The sequence below is a fragment of the Ranitomeya imitator genome, chromosome 4 (assembly GCF_032444005.1).
Source record: "Ranitomeya imitator isolate aRanImi1 chromosome 4, aRanImi1.pri, whole genome shotgun sequence".
NCBI lineage: Eukaryota > Metazoa > Chordata > Amphibia > Anura > Dendrobatidae > Ranitomeya > Ranitomeya imitator.
In genome coordinates, this window is record NC_091285.1 from 658,618,673 (window position 1) to 658,640,415 (window position 21,743).

At 45.0% G+C, this 21,743-nt stretch overlaps 1 long non-coding RNA gene and 1 other non-coding gene across 2 annotated transcripts in view; one reads left to right on the forward strand and one right to left on the reverse strand.

The window, feature by feature from the left end:
• Nucleotides 1-21,743, reverse strand: part of LOC138677150 (uncharacterized) — a 136,760-nt gene that overhangs the window by 93,032 nt on the left and 21,985 nt on the right. The window lies entirely within an intron of this gene.
• TRNAV-CAC (transfer RNA valine (anticodon CAC)) lies at nt 850-922 on the forward strand. Its single transcript has one exon. It is a non-coding gene; the product is annotated as a tRNA-Val (tRNA).

A 21,743-nucleotide genomic window follows, 5' to 3' on the forward strand; every position in this document is an offset into this window, starting at 1 on the left:
TAACCAGGGTAAACATCGGGTTACTAAGCGCAGGACCGCGCTTAGTAACCCGATGTTTACCCTGGTTACCATCCTAAAAAGTAAAAAAACAAACACTACATACTTACCTTCCGCTGTCTGTCCTCGGCGCTCTGCTTCTCTGGTCTGGCTGTGAGCGCCGGGCAGCCGGAAAGCAGAGCGGTGACGTCACCGCTCTGCTTTCCGGCTGACCGACGCTCACAGCCAGAGCAGGAGGAGTGCAGAGCACAGCGCCGGGGGACAGACAGCGGTAGGTAAGTATGTAGTGTTTGTTTTTTTACTTTTAGGATGGTAACCAGGGTAAACATCGGGTTACTAAGCACGGCCCTGCGCTTAGTTACCTGATGTTTACCCTGGTTACCAGCGAAGACATCGCTGAATCGGTGTCACACACGCCGATTCAGCGATGTCTACGGGGAGTCCAGCGACGAAATAAAGTTCTGGACTTTCTTCCCCGACCAGCGATCTCCCAGCAGGGGCCTGATCGCTGCTGCCTGTCACACTGGACGATATCGCTAGCGAGGACGCTGCAACGTCACGGATCGCTAGCGATATCGTCTAGTGTGACAGTACCTTAATTCATCATCAGTGGGGTTTTAAGTCACTTTTCTTTTTTTTGTAATCCTGCCTGAAGAAGGAGCCTCTGTGCTCTGAACGCTTGCAAACATATTATTTTCTGGTTAGCCAATAAAGGTATCACTCCTAGAATACTTCTGTCATCATTGGGCAGAAAAGAATTCACATCGAGAGTGAATGGAAGTTGGGACACATCCTTGCTGGGTGGGGAGAGTCGGACCGCCAAGTCACAGTGGAAAAGTGAGCCATCAGGAAGTTTCTGTAGTGTAGTGGTTATCACGTTCGCCTCACACGCGAAAGGTCCCCGGTTCGAAACCGGGCAGAAACAAGTTTCATTTTTTAAAGTATAGAATTTTTTTTAGTGGGTTATTCTACACCAAATTAAGAAGCTACACATTCTTTAAGAAGCTAAATATAAGACCAAAAAATGTTCTAATGAAAGAAATCAGAATAATTAGAACTAGTAACTAGTTCTCTAAAGACCTAAAAGTGGTAACCAATATTAAAAACAATCAAAGTTTATTAACTAATCATCAAAAATGACATACACATGGAGAAAGGTCTGCTGAAAGACACACATCACGATAATGATGGAAAATCATCAAACACAAGACCAGTGAATTCCTTATAAAAAGAGACAAAGTGTACCCTACAAAAATGCTCTCCCAGTAATTACAAATAAGGTAAATAAATCAATAATGATATTATGGCAATAAAATCTGTCATACAATGATTACCAAGGTAATTCCCAGAGGCGCAATTAGAGTCTGGTGAGCCCCGATTCAAAAGCCGGACCTGGGCCCCCTCTTCTACATGAACATATTAATATATATATATATATATATATATATAGATTGCTCTGGCAAAAATTAAGAGACCATTACATCGAAACCCTGTCATGGGCAGCCCAATCTCCAGACCTGAACCCCATTGAAAACCTCTGGAATGTAATCAGGAGGATGATGGATAGTCACAAGCCATCAAAGAACAATTGCTTAAATGTTTGTGCCAGAAGCAGTGTGAAAGATTAGTGGAAAGCATGCCAAGATCCATGAAAGCTGTAATTAAAAATCATGGTTATTCCACAAAATATTGATTTCTGAACTCATCCTAAGTTAAAACATTAGTATTGTTGTTTCTAAATGATTATGAACTTGTTCTTTTCTTTATTTGAGGTCTGAAAGCGCTGGGATTTTTGGAACTTCAGAGACATGTCAGAAGTTTATAGAATAAAAGAACAATTTACATTTTACTCAAAAATATACCGTACCTAGAAAGAGAAACATCAGACAAACTGTACATTTTGCAGTGGTCTCTTAATTTTTTCCGGAGATGTATATGACGAAACAAGAGCCAGGGTGTTTCAGATATCCCACTGCCATCACCAATTCTGCAAATTCAATGACGTCATACACCGGCGATGTGCGCGCTGCTGCCAGCCTCCGATTGCCTGGCGGCTTTAACTACTGCCATGTGGGCCAGCATGGGCTCGCAAGGCAATAGAGTAACTGAACCTGCGTCTCAGACGCAGGTCCAGTGTACCATCAGAAGCCTGCCGTGGGCCCGGACCTGATGGGCAGATGAGACGGGGCCAGATATGGGACCCCTCTGCCCACTGGGCCCTATACGCCAGTCAGGTCAGTAATGCCCTGCCTTGGGGTAATCCTTGACACTGCTCTCTCTTTCAAACCGCATATCCAAGCCCTTTCCATTTCCTGCCGACTACAACTCAAAAACATTTCACGGATATGTACATTCCTCAACCAAGAATCTGCAAAAACCCTAGTCCATGCCCTCCTCATCTCCCGCCTTGACTACTGCAACCTCCTGCTCTGTGGCCTCCCCTCTATCACTCTCGCACCCCTCCAATCTATTCTAAACTCTGCTGCCCGACTAATCCACTTGTCCCCCCGCTATTCCCCGGCCTCTCCCCTCTGTCTATCCCTTCACTGGCTCCCCATTACCTAAAGAATCCAATTCAAAACCCTAACCATGACATACAAAACCATCCACAACCTGTCTCCTCCATACATCTGTGACCTCGTCTCCCGGTACTTTCCTGCATGCAACCTCCGATCCTCACAAGATCTCCTTCTCTACTCCCCTCTTATCTCCTGTTCCCACAATTGCATACAAGATTTCTCTCGCGTATCACCCCTACTCTGGAATGCTCTACCCCAACATATCAGACTCTCGCCTACCTTTGAAACCTTCAAAAGAACCTGAAGACCTACCTCTTCCGAAAAGCCTACAACCTGCAGTAACCAATGATTGACCAAACCACTGCACGACCAGATCTAGCCTCGCTTACTGTATCCTCACCCATTCCTTGTAGATTGTGAGCCCTCACGGGATCCTGTTCTAGTCGTGACTTGTATTGTTTAAGATTACTTTACTCGTTCTTATTATGTATACCCCTTTTTACAGGTAAAGCGCCATGGAATAAATGGTGCGATAATAAATAATAATAATATAATATACACACGATGGAAGATCTTACGTAAAATGTAGACCTCAACTCAATTTTCAATAGTACAAATCATATGATCTCTTTATCTATACTTTTTAGAGACTTTATGGGTAAAACAAATCTTCATAAATACAGAGACCTTAGATTGGGGTTATTACTTGCTCATTTATCTGATTCAATGAAATTTTGTTAAAAATCACAATCACAATCAGATTCCTGCAGAACTATAGTGCAAAGATCTACATCTACAATCCAATAGCACAAGGAACATCACATCAGGGTTATTTAGGCCTGAGCAATGAGCAAAGACATGGAAGTTTCTGTAGTGTAGTGGTTATCACGTTCGCCTAACACGCGAAAGGACCCCGGTTTGAAACCGGGCAGAAACATGTTTTTTTTCTTTAATAAATTTCTTTATATCCTTCTTTTCAAAGATGCATAAGTGATAGAAGCTCCTTACCTTATAGAAAAAAATGTATCTGCAAAATGATAAGAAAAAAACGATAAAAAAAAAAAAAAAAATCACACACATGAGAACAGCTCGTTCTTTACTGTGCCAGATTTCTTTAAACCCTTCATGACCCGGGGTATTTTCGTTTTTCGCTCCCCCCACCCTTCTCAGAGCTATAACTTTTATTTTTCCGTCAGTATGGCCATGTGAGGGCTTATTTTTTGCGACATCATTGGTTTTAACATGTCATGAACTAGAAAATGGGAAAAAAATTCCAAGTGCACTAAATGCTAAAACTGACCTGCCAGTTTGATTCTCCAGGTCCTTACGAGTTCCTAGACACCAAACATGTCTAGGTTCCTTTTTATCCAAGAGGTAAAAAAAAAATCCAAATTTTGCTAAAAAAAAAAATTGCACAATTTTCCGATACCTGTAGCGTCTCCATATTTTGTGATCTCGGGTTGGGTGAGGGCTTATTTTTTTGTGCGCCGAGCTGACTTTTTAATGATACCATTTTAGTGCAGATACGTTCTTTTGATCGCCCGTTATTGCATTTTAACGCAATGTCGGGGCAACCAAAAAAAAAAAAAAATGTAATTCTGGCGTTTCAAATTTTTTTCTCGCTACGCCATTTAGCGGTCAGGTTAATCCTTTTTTTATTGATAGATCGGGCGATTCTGAATGCGGTAAATACCAAATATGTGTATATTTGATTTTTTTTTAATTGTTTTATTTTGAATGGGACGAAAGGAGGGTGATTTAACCCCTTCACCCTTAAGCCTGTTTTCAACTTCTTGACCAGGTCAATTTTTACAATTCTGACCACTGTCACTTTATGAGGTCATAACTCTGAAACGCTTCAATGGATCCCGGTGATTCTGATTTCTCTTGACATATTGTACTTTATGATAGTGGTAAAATTTCTTCGATATGACTTGCATTTATTTGTGAAAAAAACGGAAACTTGGTGAAAAATGTTGAAAATTTACGCAATTTTCTAACTTAGTTTTTATGCTCTTAAATTAGAGAGTTATAATCAGATAGTATAGTTAATAAACAACATTTCCCACATGTCTGCTTTACATCAGCACAATTTTGAAAACAATTTTTTTTGTTAGGAAGTTATAAGTGTTAAAAGTTGACCAGCGATTTCTAATTTTTGCAACAAAATTTGCAAAACCAATTTTTAGGGACCACCTGACACTTGAAGTGAATTTGAGCGGCCTATATGACAGAAAATGCCCAAAAGTGACACCATTCTAAAAAACCTCACCCCTCAAGAAGATTATTTTTATTAACCCTTCATGTGCTTCACAGGAATTTTTGGAATGTTTAAAAAAAAAAAAAATTTGAACATTTAACTTTTTTCACAAAAAATTTACTTTAGATCGTGGGCATTGTGGCGGGGTGTCAGCTGTCACATACAGCTGACACCAGCACCCGATCACTGTGGTGCTCAGCGTGAGACCGCGGTGATCGTGATGCCGTACTAGTACTGCGGCTGTCAGAAATGCAGTACTAGTACGGCGCATGTCAGGAAGGGGTTAAACTTTTAAAAAATATGAAAATAAAAAAAATTTAAAATTATATATATATTATTATTATTATTATTATTATTATTATTTATTATTATAGCGCCATTTATTCCATGGCGCTTTACATGTGAGGAGGGGTATGCATAATAAAACAAGTACAATAATCTTTAACAATACAAGTCACAACTGGTACAGGAGGAGAGAGGACCCTGCCCGCGAGGGCTCACAATCTACAAGGGATGGGTGAGGATACAGTAGGTGAGGGTAGAGCTGGCTGTGCAGCGGTTTGGTCAATCGGTGGTTACTGCAGGTTGTAGGCTTGTCGGAAGAGGTGGGTCTTCAGGTTCTTTTTGAAGGTTTCGATGGTAGGCGAGAGTCTGATATGTTGTGGTAGAGCATTCCAGAGTAGGGGGGATGCACGAGATAAAATCTTGTATGCGATTGTGGGAAGAGGAGATAATAGGGGAGTAGAGAAGGAGATCTTGTGAGGATCGGAGGTTGCGTGCAGGAAAGTACCGGGAGACGAGGTCGCAGATGTATGGAGGAGACAGGTTGTGGATGGCTTTGTATGTCATGGTTAGGTTTTTGTACTGGAGTCTCTGGGTGATGGGGAGCCAGTGCAGGGATTGACAGAGGGGAGAGGCCGGGGAATAGCGGGGGGACAGGTGGATTAGTCGGGCAGCAGAGTTTAGAATAGATTGGAGGGGTGCAAGAGTGTTAGAGGGGAGGCCACAGAGCAGGAGGTTACAGTAGTCAAGGTGGGAGATGATGAGGGCATGGACTAGGGTCTTTGCAGATTCTTGGTTTAGGAATGTGCGGATCCGTGAAATATTTTTGAGTTGGAGGCGGCAGGAAGTGGAAAGGGTTTGGATATGTGGTTTAAAGGAGAGATCAGTGTCAAGGATTACCCCAAGACAGCGGGCTTCTGGGACTGGGGAGAGTGGGCAGCCGTTTACTGTAATGGATAGGTTCGTTGGGGAGGTCGCGTGAGATGGGGGAAAGATGATGAATTCTGTTTTGTCCATGTTAAGTTTTAGAAATCTAGTGGAGAGTGGATATATATATATATTTTTATTATTTTTTTTTTACTTTTGCCATGCTTCAATAGCCTCCATGGGAGGCTAGACGCTGGCATAGCCTGATCGGCTCTGCTACATATGAGGGATGCTCAGATTGCTCCTATGTAGTAGAATTGCTGCTTTGCTTTGAGTTCCGACCACAGGGTGGCGCTCACAGCAATCCAGCACCAACAACCATAGAGGTCTTCAATAGACCTGTGGTTGTCACGCTGACGCATCGCTGACCCCCCATCACGTGATGGGGGTCTGCGATGCGCGCATTTGCGACCCGATGGCCGGAAGCGCTAGTTAAATGGCGTTGTCAGCAGCATTTAACTAGTTAATAGCAGTGGGTGAATTGCAATTCCACCCACGCATATTGTGGGCACATGTCAGCTGTTCAAAACAGCCGGGACAGGCTTTGATGCGGGCTCACGGCCGGAGCCCGCATCAAAGCAGGGGTTCTGTCCTCGGACGTACTATCCCGTCCGAGGTCAGAAAGGGGTTAAAGTCCACAAAGAGAAGAAATCCAGCATGGCCAAATGAATCTTTGAAAACTTTGGGCCCAATTTATCATTAGCAGATTTTTAAGTCACTTATTTGTCTTGTAGCCATTTATGGTTTTTTGTCCCAAATTCTGAATTTAAACTTTTTGAGACTTTTTAGCTCAAAAAGTCTCATGCTCAGCTAAACTGTTGCATAAAAATTCCAGCACAAATAAAAATGGCTGCAGTGGCGAAGACTGAAGAACACTTTTTAAAAAGTGTCAATTGATGAATCAGTCGAAAACATTTTGAAACCCCAAAGACAGCACACAACGATGAATATAAAAATAAAACAAACGAACTCATAAAATAGACTTGACTAAATAGCGTGGTCGCAGAAATGCAAATTTGGCATTAAGATCTATGGGCGTGACAGAGCACTTAAGAAACTAATGCCTCCTGCAATTGTTTCCATGCGCTAGATTCATTTAGCGCTCACTGATTAATTTCCTTACCTTGTCCCAGATGTCTCACAGGCAGTGAGCTATCGTCAAGCTAGAGGCTGGTGCTAGGGAAGGGGGGAAAACAATCTTGGGAGGAGGTCATTCCTTATGTTCTATGTCATGCCTGAGTATTATATTTCCCCTTTCTTTTAGTTGTTTAATGCTTATGGGGGACTCCTGAACCTTCCCCGACAGTTTATGTAAGGGAAAATAAGGATCAGTCCTGTTGGATTGCCACAAGATAAGCCGCTGGCAGAGGTGTCTGGCAGTGGTTGTTTCACACAAAAAGCACTAAAGTGTTTGGCCAGGTTGAGCATTGGGAGTTGGCAGATATGGCAGTCAGGCAAATATTCATTATAAAATGTCTTTAGAGGCCTTAATTGTGCACAGAGAGTTAAGACAGTACAGATAATTATGCCCTAGTGAATCAGATTTATTGAGCCATTTACAATAATGTAGTTTTATGTACAAAACTAGAGTTGGCACAAATCGTACAACAGGTCCGTCTTCCGCAACAGTAAGCTCTGGTCACTGGATGGAACCATGAGAACCGCCTCTTACCTGACGACATCTGAGGCTCTTCCTTTAATTAACCACCCTGACGGGAAGTTCCATGTGTAACACGCCACAATGCTGATGTCACGCCAGGCTGGCTAATCAAAAGAAGAGCTGTCAGGTAAGAAGCGCTTCTCATAGATCCCATCCAGCAGCCTAAGCTTACTGTCCTGTCTAAGAGGCCGGGTCAGGAGATCGGACCCAGTTTTACGATCGATCTGTGACGATTAACCCCTTAAATACCGCTGTCAATCACAACCGCAGTATTTAATTACAAGGGGATCAAAAGAATTCCTTTTCGTAACCATCGGTCCCCGTAATGAGAATCGCGGGTCCCTATGGTTACCATGGTAACATGAGGTCATGCGATGACCCCAGGGTATGGTAGCCTGTGAGATTTAGCAATAAGATGGCTTACAGGCTGTGTCAGTGAAACACTGACTGTTCTTATGCACTGCTGTACATGAGTACAACAAGGGGGGACAAAAAAAAATCTTATAGTCCAAATATGTAAATGCAAATATCTTTATTGAACATATAGACAAGCTTGGATAGATGTGGTTAAAAAAAGAGCGTAAACATGCAGCGCAGGGGGGCAGGTGAGACCAGATATATTACTGTTAAACATTCAAATATATCCCTGTATAGACCATCATAAATGAGATCCCCTGTATATTAAAGGAGAATGTAGTCTGCATAAAGGCGCCAGGGCAATCACACAGAGCATACTAATTGACATGCCAAATAATTGTATAATATGCCGTTAAATCCATCATGTAGGAATGTATTGCATGTGATCTGGTCCGCTCGCCCCCCCCCCCCCCCCTCTCTTTTTAACCACTATCCATGCTTGTCTATATGTTCAATAAAGAAATTTCCATTTATATATTTGGACTATAAGATTGTTAACAATATCATAACAAGGGGGGAATAAAAGCCCCCAAAACAATCAGTTCTCATTAAGTCCTATCTATATGGCCGGTATTACAATTGCGAGTGCAATGCGAGAAACTCGTGCCTCAATACCCGGAACTGCCGCCGGCACTCGGGACCGGAGCGTTCAGCTGCATAGAAATACATGTAACCGCACACTCCGGTCCCGAGTGCCGGCGGCAGTGCCGGGTATTGATGCGCAAGTTTCTCGCATTGCACTCGCAAGTGTGTCCCCGGCCTATGTCAGAGGTGGCTAATTATATATTTAATATTTTTATGCTATTAACTTTACTATATCTGTTGGCATTTCCCCTGACATATCAATGTCTGTCATTTATTTTTATTGTACATGAGTAGTATATGAGAAAAGTGATCAAAGTTAAAATTATACATGTCCCACAGTAAAAAAAAAAAGTGTAAAAAAGTGAAAAAGTCAAATAAAACATGGAAAAAAGTTAAAAAAAACAAAAAAAAAACAAATGCGCACACTAATCATGAAAATTCATTTTGCCACTGAAACCTTAGCGTTTCTGATAAAACAAAAAAAAACACAAAATGTACACATAATTGGCATTGCCGTGTCCAGAATGATCCGATCTATAAACTGGAACGTTATTTATTCCATTTAGTAAACACCGTAAAAGAAATAAAAACATGCCAAAAATGTCGCTTTTTCATCATACTGACTCACAAAAAAAAGTGAATAAAAAGCAATCAAAAAGATATATATATATATATAGTAAATGAAAAGGCCAAACTATCCTGCAAAATACAAGCACTGACATGGCTAAAAAAAAAATTAAAAAGTTACAGCTCTTAGAATATGATGCAAAAAAATACATTTTGCTAAAATTCTAAAATTCTAAAATTAGAAAAGACATTAAAGAAAAATATAGTTCTTACCGATAACGGTATTTCTCCGAGCCCATGACGGCACCACGGAGAGAGGGGATCCGCCCACCAAGGACAGGAAACCTACGGATAAAAAGGCGGTACCACTCTCCTGCATCAGTTGTTTTACATAGAGAACGATGGGAGACTACTAAAACATTTGTTAATTTTAACTGTTTAGCATAACAAGATACCGCGTGACTTTAAACTATGAGTAGACTATAAATAGACTATGGCACTATTTTGATGTGAGCACCCACAAGTGAAGGGAGGGAATGTACGGGTGCCGTCATGGGCTCAGAGAAATACCGTTATCGGTAAGAACTATATTTTTCTCTGATCGCCCATGACGGCACCACGGAGAGAATTGCATAGATAGTACATTCAGGGAGGGACCACCGCCTCCAGAACCCTTTTACCGAAAGTAAGGTCTGAAGAGGAGATTAGGTCCAATCTATAGTGCCTATAGAATGTGGATGGTGAGGACCAGGTAGCAGCTCTACATATCTGGTCAATGGAAGCTCCGGCCTTCTCCGCCCAGGAAGACGCTACTGCCCTTGTTGAGTGAGCCTTAACCTCCCCGGGAACAGACATCCCACTTGCCGAGTATGAGAGACTGATGGCGTCCGTGATCCATCTTGCTATGGTGGCTTTAGATGCTTTTTTCCCCTTCCGGGGACCCTGGAAACACACAAACAGAGAGGAATCCTCCCTACTCTCTCTAGTGACTTCTAGGTAATGTAAGAGACATCTTCTTACATCTAGTGTATGTAATGTTTGTTCCTCCTTATTTTTAGGATTGGGACAGAAGGAGGGGAGAGATATCTCTTGAGACCTGTGAAATTTTGAATCCACTTTCGGGAGATATGCTGGGTCTGTTTTTAAAATGACCCTATCCTCTAGAAATTGTGTGTAAGGAGGGTTGACAGAGAGCCTGTAAGTCGCTAACCCTACGGGCAGAAGTGAGGGCGACTAATAGAGCTGTTTTGAGAGAGAGGTTTTTTATTGTAGATTCGTGTAATGGTTCAAATGGAGAACTAGTCAGGGCTTTAAGGACCAAGTTTAAGTCCCATTGAGGAACAACTTTTACTGGAAGAGGCCTTGATCTTCCTGCCGCCCTGATGAATCTAGAGACCCACCTATTTGAGGCTAAATCAAAATTGAATAGGGCTCCCAAAGCCGCCACGTGAACTTTAAGGGTGCTAGTGGCTAAACCCATCTCCAACCCGTTTTGTAGGAACTCTAATATGGAATTAAGGGGAATTTCTTTCCCTATTTTTGCACCTGATGATAGAAACTTTTTCCATATCTTGCCATACTGTTTTGTTGTAACCGGCTTCCTACTTTGTAACAGAGTTGAGATTAAGCCCGGTGAGAACCCCCTGCTTTCTAATAATTTCCTTTCAAGAGCCAAGCTGTCAAGTGCAAGTTCTTGACCTGCGGATGACAGACTGGGCCCTGTGACAACAGATCCTGGAGGTCTGGTAATACCCAAGGGTCGGATATTGACATCTTCCTCATCCATGAGAACCAAGGTCTCTTCAGCCAGAACGGGGCAATTAAGATAACCAACGCCCCATCCTCCCGAATCTTCATCAGCACTGCTGGAATCAGAATAAGAGGAGGGAAGGCGTAGACCAGATGGTGGCCCCAAGACATCATGAAAGCGTCCACGGCTACTGGGTTCCCCAGAGGAGATAGGGAGCAAAAGGAGGTTACTTTTTTGTTTAGATGACTCGCAAAGAGATCTATTTTGGGAACACCCCATTTTTCTGTAATCTGGGCAAATATCGACTGATTTAGTTCCCATTCTCCCCGTTTTAGGCTGGACCGGCTGAGGAAGTCTGCTTTGTAGTTGTCAACTCCCTTTATGTGTAAGCTTGTTAGGGATAGGAGGTTGCTCTCGGCTATTTGTAGGATTGAGCTGGTCACTTCCATTAGATTTTTGGAACGGGTACCCCCTGGTGATTTAGGTAAGCTACTACCACCCGGTTGTCCGACATCACTCTTACATGGTGAGAGTGAAGGACCCCCAAGAATTCCTGAAGGGCAAATTTTACCGCAAGAAGTTCCTTCATATTGGAGGATTTGTTTGCCAGAGATGGAGACCAAATGCCCTGGGCTACTAAGTCGCCCAGGTGAGCCCCCCACCCTGAAGGGCTTGCGTCTGTAGTCAGGACCTTCGAGATCTGAATTACCCATGGGACTCCCTGGGAAAGATTTTCCTGCGATTTCCACCATGTCAGAGAGTGACTGGTGCGAGGAGATAGAGTTAACCACCCATCTAAATACCCTCCTAGATGGGTTTGCTCCGATAATATCTGCCAATGAAGATCTCTCGAGTGTAATTGGGCCCTCTGGACTGCGGGGATGCAAGAGGTCATGGAGCCTAAGAGGGACAAGGCCTGACGGAGTGTTATAGAGGGGAGAGATTGGATCTTTGATACTAAACTGTTTAGTTTTTGTATCTTGTTCTCCGGGAGCCGACATTCCATTTTTTTGGAGTCTAGAGTGAGACCTAGGTACTCCTGGACCTGAGAAGGTATTAGTTTGGACTTTTCTATATTTATTAGCCAACCCAATTCCTTTAAGGAATGTATCACTATTGCCAGTTGATCCTCGCAATGTTGCGGGGAGGAGCCTATCACCAGGAAATCGTCGAGATATGGTACGATTAAGATATTTTCTTCCCTGAGGTGAGCCATTACCTCCGCGATCAGTTTTGTACAAATCCTCGGGGCTATGGCAAGACCAAATGGTAGGGCTGAAAACTGGAAGTGATTTAGGACTCCTCTGATGTAAACTGCCATCCTGAGGAATCTCTGGTGATCTTTGTGTATTGGGACGTGATAATATGCGTCCTTCAGGTCTAGGACCACCATGAAGCATTGGGGAAACAACATTTTGATAGATGACTTTATCGTTTCCATCTTGAATGCTTGAACCTCCAGGTAATCGTTTAGTTTTTTTAGATTTATAATAGTCCTGAAGGAACCATCTGGTTTTTTCCTCAGAAATAGAGGGGAATAGTACCCTTGCCCTCTTTCTTGAGGGGGAACCTCCATGAGTACTCCCTTTTTTACTAACCCGATGACCTCGTTTTCTAGTGCCAGCTGTTCTTCTGCCGAAGATCTTGTGGATGTCATCGTAAAAGAGGGACGGGGGCACCTTTTGAATGTCAACCTTAGTCCTGATTCTATGATGTTCAGAATCCATTGACTGGAGGTAATCTTTTCCCAGGCTGGGAGAAAGAGAGATAATCTCCCTCCCACCTGGGGCGAACCTTCATTGAGGAGGTTTCTTGTTATCATTGGGGTTTTTGTTAAAGATGAACCCCTTATTTTTGTTCCTCTTATCCTCCCACTTTCCCTGGCCTCTCCCCGGGTTCTTACGAAAAAACCTTTTGTTCCGAAAGGGCTTTCGGTAAGAGGGGAGACCTAGAGAGGGAAAGGACTTCTTTTTGTCCCCTGCTTTTTCCAAGATGTCGTCTAATGTAGAGCCGAACAAAAATTCTCCTTCGCAGGGGATAGTACATAGTTTTGTTTTTGTTTGCAGATCGCCAGGCCAATTCTTAAGCCAGAGGGCACACCTGGCCGCATTAGCAAACACTGCTGACCTGGCGGCTAATCTGATAGAGTCTGCCGAGGCGTCAGCCAGGAAAGCCGCAGCCCCCCTTATTACTGGTAAAGTATTCAGCATCGAGTCTCGGGAAGTCTTCCCCTTTAATTGACCCTCTAGTTGATTTAACCAGATCATTAGGGAGCGCGATGTACATGCGGCTGCTACTGCCGGTTTTAGGCCTCCTCCCGCTGACTCCCAAGAGCCTTTGAGAAAGGCGTCCGCCTTCTTGTCCATAGGGTCTTTTAGGACCCCCATGTCCTCAAACGGGAGAGCAAATTTCTTTGATGCTTTAGCTATTGCTACATCTAATTTGGGGGCTTTCTCCCAAAAGGAGCAGGATTCATCCTCGAAGGGGTATTTCCTTTTTGGAGTTAGGAGAGTCTTTTTCATGGGTTTTTTCCATTCTTTCTTAATCAAAGCTGCAATTGCGTCATTAAGCGGGAAAGCTCTTCTCTTTTTTTGTTCCAGGCCCCCAAACATGATATCTTGTGCCGATTTTTTAGGGTGGGAGTCTACCAACCCCATAGTACTTCTTACTGCCTTTATGAGGCCATCGGTGTCCTCTAGCGGGAAACAATTGTGTCCGCCTGAGGAAGAAGTGGATGATGAAGATGAGGTGGAGGAGTCGGAGGATACTGAACTCGCACTATCGCTGTCAGATTTTGAGACTGGGGACGGGGACCTGTGTCTGGTCCTTCTCCGTTTTTTTTCCTTTTTAAAGGGACCTAAAGGTGTCTTCCACCTGCTCTTTAATTAGGTTTTTTAAATCGGTTGCAAACCCAGGCAGGCTTTCGGATACCGTCTGCTGTATGCAGGAATTACATAGCTGCTTCACCCAGGCGGGTGGAAGATCCTCTTTACAGATGGCACAGACTTTGTGCTTTGTTTTACCTATGCTTTTCCTCCCCTAAAAGAGACAAATAATAATCTTACTGTCTCTGACTTTCACGAAGATCCACTTACCACCTCCAGGACCCATAAATACCAGTTGGGGATTCTCTGCCTCCGGCTTTCTCCCCGACGCCGCACTGGACTCCTTACTATGTTGGGACTTTTGACGATCTTTACTGGTGTCCTGGTGACCTTTCTGCTGTCGCCTTTTTTGCTGCTGCTGTTGCGGCGATGCAATAGGTGGAGGTGATTCTGGCAAGGGTGATGCTGGGTCGCTCATCCTGCTGCTGGTCTGCGGTCACTGCTAATAGCACTTGCTGCGCTGTAGCGACTGGTAGCTCCTGAGGCTCCTGCGATATATTGCAGAGCCACTGGGAGGAAGTAGCTTCTTCTATTTAAAGCTTCCCGCCGCTCTATTTTTTTTTTTTGCCTCTGCGCAGTACCCTAGCCGACGGCGAGGAGCGCCGAACGCCAGCGCCTGCGCAGTTGAGCTTCAGCGGCTCGTATGCAACGCTTGAGCGGCCCCCCGCCTGCGCAGTAGCGTCTAGCCGACGGCGAGGAGCGCCGGACGCCGGCGCCTGCGCAGTTGAGCTTCAGCGGCTCGTATGCAACGCTTGAGCGGCCCCCCACCTGCGCAGTAGCGTCCAGCCGATGACGAGCGCCGAACGCCGGCGCCTGCGCAGATGAACCTCGGCGGCGCCCGCGCATCGCGAGACCAGCAAAACTCCGGGCATGCGCCTGACTCTCAAGATGGCGCCCGGAGTGCAGATATGGCACTGCTGACCGGCGCTCCCGGTCCTATGCAGCCCCTGCCGCGCGGCTCTGCATGCCTGATGGCAGTGCAGTGTGCAGGCTGACGCTTGTTCGGGAGGCCCGCGCCGCACCTCCCGCAACAACAGAGGGACCCCCCTGGATGTTGCCGCTGCTGCATCTTACCTGGGGAGGTGACCGCAAATCCCTGTCACCTCCCCCGCACACCCTAGAGGCCCACTAGCCTTCAGCTGTGGCGCTTCGGGTCACCACCCCAGCCGAGGCAGAGGGACCCCAGCTGCCTGAGTCGGACTGGATGGCCCCGGAATTCCAACGTCGATCTTCGGTAAGTCCGTAGGTCTCCCATCAAGGACAGGAAACCAACTGATGCAGGAGAGTGGTACCGCCTTTTTATCCGTAGGTTTCCTGTCCTTGGTGGGCGGATCCCCTCTCTCCGTGGTGCCGTCATGGGCGATCAGAGAAAATACAAATCTGATATCGCTGCAATTGTACCGGCCCTACAAACAAATTGGTCTTATCACATTTACCGCAAGGTGAACAGCGTAAAAAATCTAAAATAAAAACAACTGAATTGCTGGGTTTTGTTCATTCTGTGTCTGAAAAATCTGAATAAAAAGCGATTAAAAAATGTTATGCATTCCAAAATGGTACCAAAAAAATCTGCAACATGTCCCCCAAAAATAAGAGCTCATATAGCTCTGTTCGTTAAAAGATAAAAGCTACAGCTCTCACAATGTGGTGACAAAAAAAAATAAAAGAATTTTAACTGTGATAGCAGCAAAACCTTAAAAAAATAATTAAAAAAACTATACAAATCTGGTATCGCTGTAATCGCACTGACCTGACCTGAGGAATAAATCCACCTCATCACTCATACAGCGCAAAATTAATAATAACTATTATTCTTGTACTGCTGTCGATTTGTTCATTATACCTCCCAAAAATCTGAATAAAGGCTCGGGTCACATTTATCCTGCGCTCTCCGCTGAACGCCATGGAAATTCCCCAAAACTGGTTCAGACAACCCCAGACAGAGCCACTAACTTATGAGGCAGATTATGTCATTTTGGACTGGTCTGGGTGTCAGCAGTGTCCCATAATTTTAGGCGTCTTTTTAGCGCATAAGTGTGGGCAACCACAGATCTGTGCATGCCTAAAGAGATGGATACTCTCTCTCCTCCTGTACCAGTCATGACTTGTATTGATTAACCCCTATCTGACCTCGGACGGGATAGTACGTCCGAGGTCAGATCCCCTGCTTTGATGCAGGGCTCCGCGGTGAGCCCGCATCAAAGCCGGGACATGTCAGCTGTTTTGAACAGCTGACATGTGCCCGTAATAGGTGCGGGCAGAATCGCGATCTGCCCGCACCTATTAACTAGTTAAATGCCGCTGTCAATCGCAGACAGCGGCATTTAACCACCGCTTCCGGCCGGGCGGCCGGAAATGACGTCATCGCTGACCCCCGTGACATGATCGGGGGTCGGCGATGCATCAGGATGGTGACCATAGAGGTCCTAGAGACCTCTATGGTTACTGATGACTGGTGGCTGTGAGCGCCACCCTGTGGTCGGCGCTCACAGCACACCTCCATTTCTGCTACATAGCAGCGATCAGCAGATCGCTGCTATGTAGCAGAGCCGATCGCGTTGTGCCTGCTTCTAGCCTCCCACGGAGGCTATTGAAGCATGGCAAAAGTTTAAAAAAAAAGTTAAAAAAATGTGAAAAAAATAAAAAAAATATAAACGTTTAACCCCTTCATGACCCAGCCTGTTGTGAATTCTGTGGCTGAGTTCACTTCTGTGGTCACAAGTGGTATTGCAGTCTCTGGGCTTCCTCCCTCAGGTGTTTTGGTGAGCTCGTTGGCTGCCTTGCTATTTAGCTCCACCTGAGTCTGTCTTCCTTGCTCCTTGTCAATGTTCCAGTGTTGGATCTGAGCTACTGCATCTTTCCTTGGGCCTGCTGCTCTGCTAGATAAGTGCTTCTAGTTTGTTTTCTGTTTTTTCTGTCTAGCTTGCTATTATCTTTTGCTGGAAGCTCTGAGAAGCAAAGGGGTGCACCGCCGTGCTGTTAGTTCGGCACGGTGGGTCTTTTTGCCCCTTTGCGTGGTTTTCGTTTTAGGGTTTTTTGTAGACTGCATAGTTCTCTTTGCTATCCTCGCTCTGTCTAGAATATCGGGCCTCACTTTGCTGAATCTATTTCATTCCTACGTTTGTCTTTTCATCTTGCTAACAGTCATTATATGTGGGGGGCTGCCTATTCCTTTGGGGTATTTCTCTGAGGTAAGTCAGGCTTGTATTTCTATCTTCAGGCTAGTCAGCTCCTCAGGCAGTGCCGAGTTGCATAGGTAGTTGATAGGCGCAATCCACTGCTGCTTATAGTTGTGTGAGGATAGATCAGGTACTGCAGTCTACAGAGATTCCACGTCTCAGAGCTCGTCCTATTGTTTTTGGTTATTGCCAGATCTCTGTATGTGCGCTGATTACTGCACGCTGTGTTGCCTGATTGCCAGCCATAACAGTACAAGGAGCCCTCCAATGATTTCCAATAGAGGGAAAAAAGAAATCCTGACATCATTTTTTTTTCTTAGCTCTGTCTTCAGTCTTTTTTTTCCCCTAGACATTAGAGTGCTTCAGGACACAGCTGTGGACATGGATATTCAGGCTCTGTGCTCCTCAATGGATAATCTCGTTGTAAATGTACAAAAGATTCAAGATACTATTGATCAGAAATCGATGCTAGAACCAAGAATTCCGATTCCTGATTTGTTTTTTGGTGACAGAACTAAGTTCCTGAGCTTCAGAAATAATTGTAAGCTATTTTTGGCCTTGAAACCTCATTCTTCTGGTAATCCTATTCAACAGGTTTTGATTATTATTTCTTTTTTGCGCGGCGACCCACAGGACTGGGCGTTTTCTCTTGCACCAGGAGATTCTGCATTGAGTAATGTTGATGCATTTTTCCAGGCGCTGGGATTGCTTTACGATGAGCCTAATTCAGTGGATCAAGCTGAGAAAAATCTGCTGGCTTTATGCCAGGGTCAGGATGATGTAGAAGTATATTGTCAGAAATTTAGGAAATGGTCAGTACTCACTCTGTGGAATGAATCTGCACTAGCGGCTTTGTTCAGAAAGGGTCTCTCTGAAGCTCTTAAGGATGTAATGGTGGGATTTCCTATGCCTGCTGGTTTGAATGAGTCTATGTCCTTGGCCATTCAGATCGGTCGTCGCTTGCGCGAGCGTAAATCTGTGCACCATCTGGCGGTATTGTCTGAGAGTAAGCCTGAGCCTATGCAGTGCGACAGGACTATGACTAAAGTAGAACGGCACGAACACAGACGTCTGAACAGACTGTGTTTCTATTGTGGTGATTCTACTCATGCTATTTCTAATTGTCCTAAACGCACTAGGCGGTTCGATAGCTCTGCCGTTATTGGTACTGTACAGTCCAAATTCCTTTTGTCCATTACCTTAATGTGCTCTTTGTCATCATATTCTGTCATGGCGTTTGTGGATTCAGGCGCTGCCCTGAATCTGATGGATTTGGATTATGCTAAACGTTGTGGATTTTTCTTGGAGCCTTTGCGGTGTCCTATTCCGTTGAGAGGAATTGATGCTACACCTTTGGCCAAGAATAAGCCTCAGTACTGGGCCCAGCTGACCATGTGCATGGCTCCTGCACATCAGGAAGTTATTCGCTTTTTGGTACTGCATAATTTGCATGATGTGGTCGTGTTGGGGTTGCCATGGCTACAAACCCATAATCCAGTATTGGATTGGAACTCTATGTCGGTAACCAGCTGGGGTTGTCAGGGAGTACATGGTGATGTTCCATTTTTGTCTATTTCGTCATCCATTCCTTCTGACATCCCAGAGTTCTTGTCGGACTTTCAGGATGTATTTGAAGAGTCCAAGTCTGATGCCCTACCTCCGCATAGGAATTGTGATTGTGCTATCGATTTGATTCCTGGTAGTAAATTCCCTAAGGGTCGTTTATTTAATTTGTCCGTACCTGAACACACCGCTATGCGCAGTTATGTGAAGGAGTCCCTGGAGAAGGGACATATTCGCCCATCGTCGTCACCATTGGGAGCAGGGTTCTTTTTTGTAGCCAAGAAGGATGGTTCGCTAAGACCGTGTATTGATTACCGCCTTCTTAATAAGATCACTGTTAAGTTTCAGTATCCCTTGCCATTGATTTCTGACTTGTTTGCTCGGATTAAGGGGGCTAGTTGGTTTACTAAGATTGATCTTCGTGGTGCGTATAATCTGGTGAGAATCAGGCAGGGAGATGAATGGAAAACGGCATTTAATACGCCCGAGGGTCATTTTGAGTATCTGGTGATGCCGTTCGGACTTGCCAATGCTCCATCTGTTTTTCAGTCTTTTATGCATGACATTTTCCGTGAGTATCTGGATAAATTCTTGATTGTTTACTTGGATGACATTTTGATCTTCTCAGATGATTGGGAGTCTCATGTGAAGCAAGTCAGAATGGTTTTCCAGGTACTGCGTGCTAATTCCTTGTTCGTGAAGGGATCAAAGTGTCTCTTCGGTGTGCAGAAAGTTTCATTTTTGGGGTTCATCTTTTCCCCTTCTACTATCGAGATGGATCCGGTTAAGGTTCAGGCCATCCAGGATTGGACTCAGCCGACATCTCTAAAAAGTCTGCAGAAATTCCTGGGCTTTGCTAATTTTTATCGTCGCTTCATCTGTAATTTTTCTAGCATTGCCAGACCATTGACCGATTTGACCAAGAAGGGTGCTGATTTGGTTAATTGGTCTTCTGCTGCCGTGGAAGCTTTTCAGGAGTTGAAGCGTCGTTTTTGCTGTGCCCCTGTGTTGTGTCAACCTGATGTTTCTCTTCCGTTCCAGGTCGAGGTTGATGCTTCTGAGATTGGTGCAGGGGCGGTTTTGTCACAGAGAGGTTCTGGTTGCTCAGTGTTCAAACCATGTGCTTTCTTTTCCAGGAAATTTTCTGCTGCTGAGCGTAATTATGATGTGGGCAACCGAGAGTTGCTGGCCATGAAGTGGGCATTCGAGGAGTGGCGTCATTGGCTTGAGGGTGCTAAGCATCGTGTGGTGGTTTTGACTGATCATAAGAACCTTACTTATCTTGAGTCTGCCAAGCGCTTGAATCCTAGACAGGCCCGTTGGTCGTTATTTTTTGCTCGTTTTGATTTTGTGATTTCATACCTTCCGGGCTCTAAAAATGTGAAGGCGGATGCTCTGTCTAGGAGTTTTGTGCCCGACTCTCCGGGGTTATCTGAGCCGGCGAGTATCCTCAAGGAAGGAGTCATTGTGTCTGCCATCTCCCCTGATTTGCGGAGAGTGTTGCAGAAATTTCAGGCTAATAAACCTGATCGTTGTCCGGCCGAGAAACTGTTCGTCCCTGATAGGTGGACTAGTAAAGTTATCTCTGAACTTCATTGTTCGGTGCTGGCCGGTCATCCAGGAATCTTTGGTACCAGGGAGTTGGTTGCTAGATCCTTCTGGTGGCCATCTCTGTCACGGGATGTGCGTGCTTTTGTGCAGTCCTGTGGAATTTGTGCTAGGGCTAAGCCCTGCTGTTCACGTGCCAGTGGGTTGCTTTTGCCCTTGCCGGTCCCGAAGAGGCCTTGGACACATATTTCGATGGATTTCATTTCTGACCTTCCCGTTTCTCAAAAAATGTCGGTCATTTGGGTGGTCTGTGATCGCTTTTCTAAAATGGTCCATCTGGTGCCCTTGGTTAAATTGCCTTCCTCCTCTGATTTGGTGCCTTTGTTCTTCCAGCATGTGGTTCATTTACATGGCATTCCTGAGAATATTGTTTCTGACAGAGGTTCCCAGTTTGTCTCGAGGTTCTGGCGAGCCTTTTGTGGTAGGATGGGCATTGACCTATCTTTTTCCTCGGCCTTCCATCCTCAGACTAATGGCCAGACCGAACGAACCAATCAGACCTTGGAAACATATCTGAGATGTTTTGTTTCCGCTGACCAGGATGATTGGGTGTCATTTTTGCCGTTGGCTGAGTTCGCCCTTAATAATCGGGCCAGCTCGGCTACCTTGGTCTCTCCATTTTTCTGCAATTCTGGGTTCCATCCTCGTTTCTCTTCAGGACAGGTTGAGTCTTCGGACTGTCCTGGTGTGGATTCTGTGGTGGACAGGTTGCAGCAGATCTGGACTCAGGTAGTGGACAATTTGACCTTGTCCCAGGAGAAGGCTCAGCTTTTCGCTAATCGCAGACGCCGTGTGGGACCCCGACTTCGTGTTGGGGATCTGGTTTGGTTATCTTCTCGTCATATTCCTATGAAGGTTTCCTCTCCTAAATTTAAACCTCGTTTTATTGGTCCGTATAGGATTTCTGAGATTCTCAATCCGGTGTCTTTTCGTCTGACCCTCCCAGACTCCTTTTCCATACATAATGTATTCCATAGGTCGTTGTTGAGGAGATACGTGGCACCTATGGTTCCATCTGTGGAGCCTCCTGCCCCTGTTTTGGTGGAGGGGGAATTGGAGTATATTGTGGAGAAGATTTTGGATTCTCGTGTCTCTAGACGGAAACTCCAGTATCTGGTCAAATGGAAGGGTTATGCTCAGGAAGATAATTCCTGGGTTTTTGCCTCTGATGTCCATGCCCCAGATCTTGTTCGTGCCTTTCATGTGGCTCATCCTGGTCGGCCTGGGGGTTCTGGTGAGGGTTCGGTGACCCCTCCTCAAGGGGGGGGTACTGTTGTGAATTCTGTGGCTGAGTTCACTTCTGTGGTCACAAGTGGTATTGCAGTCTCTGGGCTTCCTCCCTCAGGTGTTTTGGTGAGCTCGTTGGCTGCCTTGCTATTTAGCTCCACCTGAGTCTGTCTTCCTTGCTCCTTGTCAATGTTCCAGTGTTGGATCTGAGCTACTGCATCTTTCCTTGGGCCTGCTGCTCTGCTAGATAAGTGCTTCTAGTTTGTTTTCTGTTTTTTCTGTCTAGCTTGCTATTATCTTTTGCTGGAAGCTCTGAG